This window comes from Nicotiana attenuata, chromosome 11, assembly GCF_001879085.1.
Source record: "Nicotiana attenuata strain UT chromosome 11, NIATTr2, whole genome shotgun sequence".
NCBI classification, from domain to species: domain Eukaryota; kingdom Viridiplantae; phylum Streptophyta; class Magnoliopsida; order Solanales; family Solanaceae; genus Nicotiana; species Nicotiana attenuata.
The window spans coordinates 49241366-49249944 of NC_031999.1; positions in this window are offsets into that span (position 1 = coordinate 49241366).

Below are 8579 nucleotides of genomic sequence, written 5' to 3' on the forward strand. Positions count from 1 at the left end.
CCCTGAGGCTCATTAGGCTGGCGACGACGGCTCTTACGCTTTGCCCTGAGGCATACGTAGTTAACTATTTTGGATTCAGTCTCCAAGTCGGGTTTCGACTCGAGCTCAATCGACCCTCAAGTTTTCATGTTTATGTGAGCTGGCGACAATGGCTCTTACGCTTTGTGTCGATGCGGCCTTTTAATGTAAGCCGGCGACAATGGCTGTTACTCTTTGGGTCGAAGCGACCTTTTATTGGCTTTATTTTCCTCTCGTTAAGGACTTTTGAAGTACTTTTTGCCTGGCCCGTCATCGGTTCGGGAAGAACCTCGATTTCGAGTCGTTTGCGGTGATGTTCGAGCACCTCGGAAGGTTTGGCTCGGATGCTGAGTATCTCGAAGCCTGTGATTTGGAGCTGACATGGTCGAAGTTATTTTGCCTATGATGAGGGTAGACTATTTAACCAGTTCTTTTCGAAGTAGATTCGAAGTAATGGCCTGTGATTTTATAGCGACGATCGGGCGTCCCCGAGTTGCGTTAGTTTGGCTGGTACAACCGTATGACCGTAGTCATTTGTGCTTGGTCGGAGCCATTTTTGGTCCCGAGTGAAGTAGTTTAGGTGTCTATATCGAGGGTATGCCTTTTTAGGGGTCTTACAAGTTCGATATATAGCCTAAACTTCGGGATCAAGTTTATGCCTGTAATAAGGTGTTACAAATTTTTCATGCCTTTGAGGTCTTATAGTTTTGGATACTTGGTACAAGTATTGTTCATGCCTTGCTTGAGGTCTTATAGATATAGTTGTTGCCTTATGTAGGTCTTACGTGATCGAGTCTGCCCGCTCGGGGTCTTATGGCCTCGGGTTTTTTAGTGAATGGCGATTGGCGACAGTCCCCGAGTCATCGAGGGTATCTTGGCTCGGAAGCCGTCACTTGTAGATTTCGTATTGCCTCGTTGAGGGCTTGCAATTTTGGAGATCCCGACCCTGAGGTCGTGCATTTTTGATATTTTGACGCCAGACCCCGAGTATTCAGGGCTCTTTCGGCCTTGGAAATGTTTCGTGTTTTTCATGTTGCCTCGTTGAGGGCTTGTGAGTTTGGAGTCCTGACGTTTTGATGGAGGAATTGTTTTTACAAAAATGCTGAGTTTCCTTTGGATTATAAGATGTTTCAATAAAGGCATTCTTTGATTACTTGATACAAGTAGATATGTCTCCGCCATCAGGGGCCCGGCTATACGGACACGGCTCATTCGACCGTTTGGCCTGGTACATCATTTTCCTATTGAGGCCCCATTTGGCTTTTTTTGGCTTTTCCGAGTGGATGATCTTCCGGGGGGATGCCCTCCAGTTTTCGAGGTTGATTGCAATAGAAGCCTCGAATATTTGTTTGGATCTTCCTAAGGTAGCACATAGGTGTTGCCTCGTTAAAAACCTTGCCGGTAAAACCCTCTTCGGGACAAAAAAACTCGGTCGAAGGAAAATAGTGCAACGGATGCTTTAAAACCTTAAGGTCTTCGGGCTGGGTCAGCACTTTGACCCCTTTGATTGGGCGCTTACATAAGGGTTAGTGCAAAAAAATAAAAAATAAAAAGGGAGACGGTCGTACCTTAGTGTGGGATGTGCTAGCGATGTTCTGAGGTCTGATACATCCTTATCGCTTGTAATGAGGACACGGTACGGTCTTGTGTTATGTTTAATCGGGTCTAACCGAAGATGTATTTTGATTACCCTTTAGCTCTTTCGTGAGTGGAGATATTGGTGTTGGTGTCACGTCGTGCACCGCGAACATTTCTCTTGCCACGTGTTGTTCCCCGTAGGCGGTTTTAATCCCGTCCTTTGTTGGGAATTTCATCATTTGGTGGAGGGTGGAGGGTACTGCTCTCAAGCAGTGTATCCTTGGTCGTCCGAACAAGGCGTTGTACCTCATGTCTCCTTCGATGACATGAAATTTGACATTTTGGGTCGTACCGGCCACGCTGACTGGGAGGGTGATTTCCCCTTTCGTTGTTTCACTCGCCATGTTGAATCCGTTGAGGACTCGAGTGGCGGGTACGATTTGGTCGAACAGTCCGAGCTGCTCTATTACCCTCGACCTGATAATGTTGGCCGAGCTACCTGGGTCTACGAGCACACGTTTTATTTGAAATGTATTTACGAGGAAAGAGATTACCAGTGCGTCGTTGTGAGGCTGATACAAGGTCTCAATGTCTTCCTCCCTGAACGTGAGGGCATCCTCGGGTATATACCCGCGAGTTCGCTTTTCTCTAATGATGGATATTTTTGTCTTTCCCATCACGGATTCTTGTGGGGCATCAACCCCTCCCAAGATCATGTGGATGACATGTTGCGGCCCGCTCGTTTCGTTCTTCTTGGCCGCCTCTCTTTCTCGGAACTGGTTTTGGGCGCGGTCACTTAGGAATTCCCGGAGATGACCCTTGTTAAGTAGTCTGGCTACTTCCTCTCGGTGCTAGTGGCAGTCCTCGGTCCTGTGGCCGTGTGTTTTGTGGAATTCGCACCCAAGGTTATGGCTCATTTGCGAAGGATCTGATTGTATAGGCCTGGGCCACTTGAAATCTTTGATTTTGCTGATGGCAAAGACAATGTCCGATATGTCGACGTTGAAGTTATATTCTGAAAGGCGAGGTGCCTCTGCTGGTCCTGCGTTCCTGTCGAATCCGGCTCTGTTGATGAGTCCCCGAGGTTTCTGTCCTCGGTCTATCCTTCGATCGTTTCGAGGTGGGTTACGCCTTGGGGCATTCCTCCAGTCTTCGATGTACGGCTGATATCTTTCTTTATTTGGCTTTGGCTCCTTTGCCAGGAGCCTGCTTGGGTATACCGAGCCCGAGAGGGCCCCCAGGTGATCGTCCTCGACCCTGATTTTTGACTGGTATTGGTTATGAACGTCTGACCAAGTCACGACGGGATATTCAACCAGGTTATCTTTCAGTTGCTTCGAAGCTACATAGCTCTGCTCATTCAGACCTTGAGTAAAAGCCTGTATCGCTCAGTCGTCAAAGACTGGTGGTAATTCCATTCTTTCCATTTGAAAGCGGGACACAAATTCCCGCAATATTTCATTTTCCCTCTGCTTGATTTTTAATACGTCGGATTTCCTGGTGGCCACCTTGATGGCTCCGGCATGTTCCTTTATGAAAGAATCTGCCAACATGGCAAACGAGTCTATAGAGTTCGGGGCCAAGTTGTGATACCACATCATTGCCCCTTTAGAAAGTGTTTCTCCGAATTTTTTCAGCAGGATGGACTCGATCTCATCGTCTTTTATGTCGTTGCCCTTCACTGCGCAAGTGTAAGCAGTAATGTGCTCATTGGGGTCTGAGGTCCCGTTGTATTTAGGGAGTTCTGGCATTCTGAACTTCTTTGGAATGGGTTTCGGGGCCGCTTCCTCTGGGAACGGCCTTTGTTCGAATTTCTTCGAATCCACACCTTTCAGAATCGGGGGCGCTCCTAGAATTCGGTCGACCCTTGAGTTGTAAGTCTCGACCTTCTTATCGTTGGCTTCTATCATTTTTTCGCCCGATTCGATCCTTCTGGTGAGGTCTTCGAGCATCTTTACGTGGCGGGATCGGCTATCGACCCATTATTGCTTGACCTCTCCGGTACCTGTTCGGCCAGGGGAGCTGTCCCCGGTGCTACCGTGCTAGGAGTCTTCTGGTGACTTTGCAGCTGAGCAATAGCCAGCTGTCGTGCCTGCAACATTTCAAAAATAACATGAAGGCTAACTTCCGTTCTTCCCAAGCTAGGGTTTTTTGGGTTTCCTATTGGTCGCCTTGGTGTATGCTCCTATTAGTGTGGGAGCTTATTTCAACGTATCGAGCGTCACATGAGATTCCGTCCGCCAGAATCTGTCCTGGCGCATTCTCAAGATTTTGTGGCGGCTCACCAACACCTGGAACAGCCACACCATTTTCTCTGTGGTTCTCAATATTGTTGTTTACTGAATCAGACATTTTAACCTAAAACCGAAGTTCTTGGACAAGAAAAAGTGTGAAAGATAACTTGCATTATGTGATGAAACCAGCAAGAAAGTAATCACTATTATTTTTAGCCCCACGGTAGGCACCAAACTGTTTATCGTGAAAATGGTAATAACAATTAAATTTGTTGATGGGACTCTAAAAATACGTGATCTATTTTTATGCTAGTTATTTAAGCGGATGATGCTATGTGTATGAAGTTTAGAGACGAAATGCGAGCTAAAATAGAGTTATAATCAAACCGGTAAGCTAGCCAATCGGGGCCTCGGGCTGATCAATACAGAGCCTCGAGGTCGATCCCAGGGCTCGGGCTCGAGCTATTAAGGATAATCGGGGAGAGGCTAAAAGTTATGAAACAATCAGCTAAGACTCTTTATAGCCAATGATAAGCAATAAATGAAGAACAAGTATGAATACAATAAATGAGAGCAATAATATCAAGAGAATATGTTAGAGAGAGAAAGGAGAATATTCTTCTATATTTTGTGTGGAGTAATTGGAGCAACAGAACCTTACAAAATGACAAAGATCTCCTTTATATAGGAGGGGAGTGCCTTCATAGTACAAAAATGTATTAATTGTAAAGATGTGGGGATGGGACGGCTCACTGACGCCCTGATTTGGGTTCGAGTAGCCCGCTAGGCCGTGTCAGCCCTAGCTGCGTGTCTTGGGAACCTTCCACTTCTATCACTATCATGGTCAATGTTACTATGGGGTCGAGTATTGTCGACCATCGAGGAGAGATACTCGGCCACGGCCTCGAGCCTTCGAACCGGTCCCGCGGCCACGAGCCTTCGAGGTGATCTTCCAAGTGCCTTAGTGACGAGAAATTTGACTCTCTGATTTCGCCGTATACAAACCAAACTCGTTTTCTTTAATCCGTGTACCCCTTTATCCTTCATACCACTTATTTATCGCTTGTTATAAATAGCGTAAGTACATTAACGTCAAGATGATCTCATCCCCGAGTCTACGTCGGTTAACTAAAAACGAAATTTTAACGTACGAAAATGCAAGATGTAACACTCACATCACATCTTCTATCTCTTTCATGACATGTTTTCCACATAGGTATAATTCACATCCACAACTTGAACTTCTATTATAATATTTGCAACTCTTTACATGATTCGGTGAGAGCTGCATACCGACTTCTTATGAGGCTGGTACACTTCTAGCTGGGTTTATCGTAGAGCCATTATAAAATATGGCTATTGTATTGTCTCTCTTGTACCTCTGATATTAAGAGTGATCCTGTAATGTTCTCAATCATGATGTCCATTATTTTCTGGGTTCAATAATCAAACTCCCGATTTACTTAGTTGATGTAACTCTTTAGTTTCCTCTGATCAACCTTTATGTTGTTTTAAGCTATTTTCTGATCTACGGCTTATGGTGTTAGTTATTACTTTTAGCCTTTCATGGGTGCTATGGAATCCATGATACAATCCTTTAACAATTCAATCCTTTGTCTATGACCCGGGCTCAGTTCTTCCTACTAACTTATATCGGAACCTTCTACGGCTATATGATTTTCAACATATATGTTGCATGGATAATACTCCGAACTCTTTAGTGCGTTCATAGCATAACCAACTCTGGATCATTGATCGAATAATTTCTTTCGTTCCTTCTCAACTTTCTTTAAACGTAAGCTATTACTTTTCCTAGTCTTTCTGCCCCCTTGTTGCGTTCATACTTAGCTTATCTTAGTGCCCACAAATATTGGAATTCCATACAACTCATATGATCTTGAATATCACTTCTGATTTTACTCCCCGTTCATTAACCACGGTAGGTTCCACCTTCTTATGGAGTGCATACAATGTTGTTGTGAGACTGTTGTTACATGACCATTTCCTCTTTAGGTCACTGTGCTTAGGTTGAAGCCTTCTTCCTTATTTCCCCAGCTAGTCTTTCATTATAGTACTTAGCGAGGACCCTCTGATTCTTGCAAGGCTGCGAGCTTATTACATCATTTATCCGACGCAATTTTTGATGTTCTTTCTTACTTGTAATTATCCTTACTTACTTACCTTCATGCCCTTGTGCTCGTAGGGTTACTTCTGAGCTGATATTTTCATTGTCTTCCCAGTGGCACTCTCTTTTATCTCCGTAACCCTCATACTATACCTTTACTACCCCAACTTCTATCTTAATATTTCTCAAGGTTACGATGTCATATCTGCGAGACATAATGCCTCATGTTGGGGTTCACTATGTTTATCTTGCACGATCTGTTGATTTGTATGTATCCTCTTGTCTAGCCATAACTAGGGTTTTCCTTAATTAACTACTGACTACTTATTGGCCCATTCTCATATCAGTATTCCGCGTAATAATTCTTGGGTTATTTCTTTTGTCTTAACTTACCTCTCGCACTGGCTCATTATTTATCAAAAACATCCCGGGTCGGAACCCTTACTTCCTCTCCTTGACGTCGTGTTTGCATATTGCTCTGGAATCGCAGCATATCTGTACGCTTTGAATAAGTGTAATCTCATTCCTTTTTCATTTTATCACATTCTTCCTTTACGATTCCATAATTACTAGAACCACTTAATTCTGACTTAATGTCACATCACTCCATATTCCGCCATTTAAGGGAGTACTAATATTTAGCGCTACGACAATCTACCTATAGATGTTTTACCTATTCATATTTGGCATCTTTTCATATCATCGATGACCCTTACTTTCCTCGCGTTAATCTTTCTGTACCAAGGATAACGAAATTTCCTTACCCGCGAGAGTAACACTTAGTATAACTGGCACATAAAGTCCCTTAAGCTTAACTTTGCTCACATTGCTTGCTTTAGGGAAGAGTCTTCCTGAATGACCCTTCTCTGAATTTCTCATGAATCTTCTTCTGTTGTCTATTCTATTATCGCCGGAATGAAATCTGAAATTCTCATGATGTCAACCATTATCAAATTATTCAGTCCCTAATTCATATTTAGTTTATCTTGTTCACTAGCCCATACTGATTTCTATTATTTCTGGGGTCTAACTTTTCCTTCTGGTAATCACACTAGAGTCACAAACTTATTTCTTGATATGAGGATATGACTTTTGTGGCCTATACCCTGTAGCCTCCTGCTTATAAGTGTGGTGCACAACACACCCATAAACAAGACTCTACTAGACACGGCTTGTAGACTCCCTAGGACAGAACTGCTCTGATACCACTTTTGTCAAGACCCTAACCGATGGGCCGCGACGGGCACCCGGTACCTTACTCAACCGAGTACCTACGTAGCATATCTTTCATATCATATTATTATAGGTAAATGAGCCAAAGAGGATTTCGGAATAAAACATGGGGAAATACGCGACATTTGACGACCCAACATGTAATCCAAACTGGTACATATGACGTACGGGCCTATAAGGCCAAAATAATCACTCGTACACTGAACATAGGCCGACAAGGCCATATAATCTTTCATATACATATGTCTACAAGACTCTAAGAGTACATAAACATCATAAGACCGAGACAGGGCCTCGACATACCAAACAATACATGTCTAAATCATACTAACCAAATAAGCAACTCCGGAGCAAATGGAGCGCACCAATATCTTCCGCTGAGCTGATAGCCTACTTGGAGGATTCTCAACCTGTCTATCGGGACCTGCGGGCATGAAACACAGCGTCCCCAGGCAAAAGGACGTCAGTACAGATAATGTACCGAGTATGTAAGGAATGAAAATCAGTAAACAATAGACATGAGAGAAACATGGAGTAAAAGACTCAACATGTATATCTGAATAGCTCTGTGAATCATTTAATATTATAATATCATGGATATGCGTATAAATGTCATACCATGCATGGTTATATGCGTTCATAACATCATCAAGCCTCTGAGGGCATCTCGGCCACTGTGGGCAAATCATCAACGTATGCCAGCTGATCAGGTGGTGGTGCGTGTATAACGCCGTAACCTTTTTCCACATCCCATATACATATAATATACATATATACGTATATATAACTCTATCTGGTCACATGTCAATGTAAATAAATGCAATGCATGAGAAGTACGCCAATAAAATCTTTCGGAGTGTCATAAGACCATTATGCCTTTTATTAAAATCATGAAATAACCTTTATCAACTTACATATTTTCTAATACTCATGAACAGATGATAGAATAATAAGACACATGAAGAATCAAGAACATAGGCATCTCTAGAATTTCTGTGAATAGAATCATTTATGGAAATTGTGCATTTGCACGTTTCGTTTGTGTCGTTTAGATAATGCCAAAAGAAATAAGGGACTGACTTAGCATACCTGGAGTAGGGAAAAATCCGTATGAATTTCCAAATCCCCTCACCTTCGTTCTTGGCTTTGCCTTTCCGTATATAATTACCTTTCCAAATGGAGTTTGGTATTAATTCAAGAGGAGTGACTGTATGTCTCCATTACCAAATGGAGTTTGGTATTAATTCAAGAGGAGTGAACATCAGTCTTGGATTTTGCATTCCATATGTCTCCATTACCAAATGGAGTTTGGCATTAATTCAAGAGGAGTGACCGTATGTCTCCATTACCAAATGGAGTTCGGTGTTAATTCAAGATAAGTGTAGGGATAA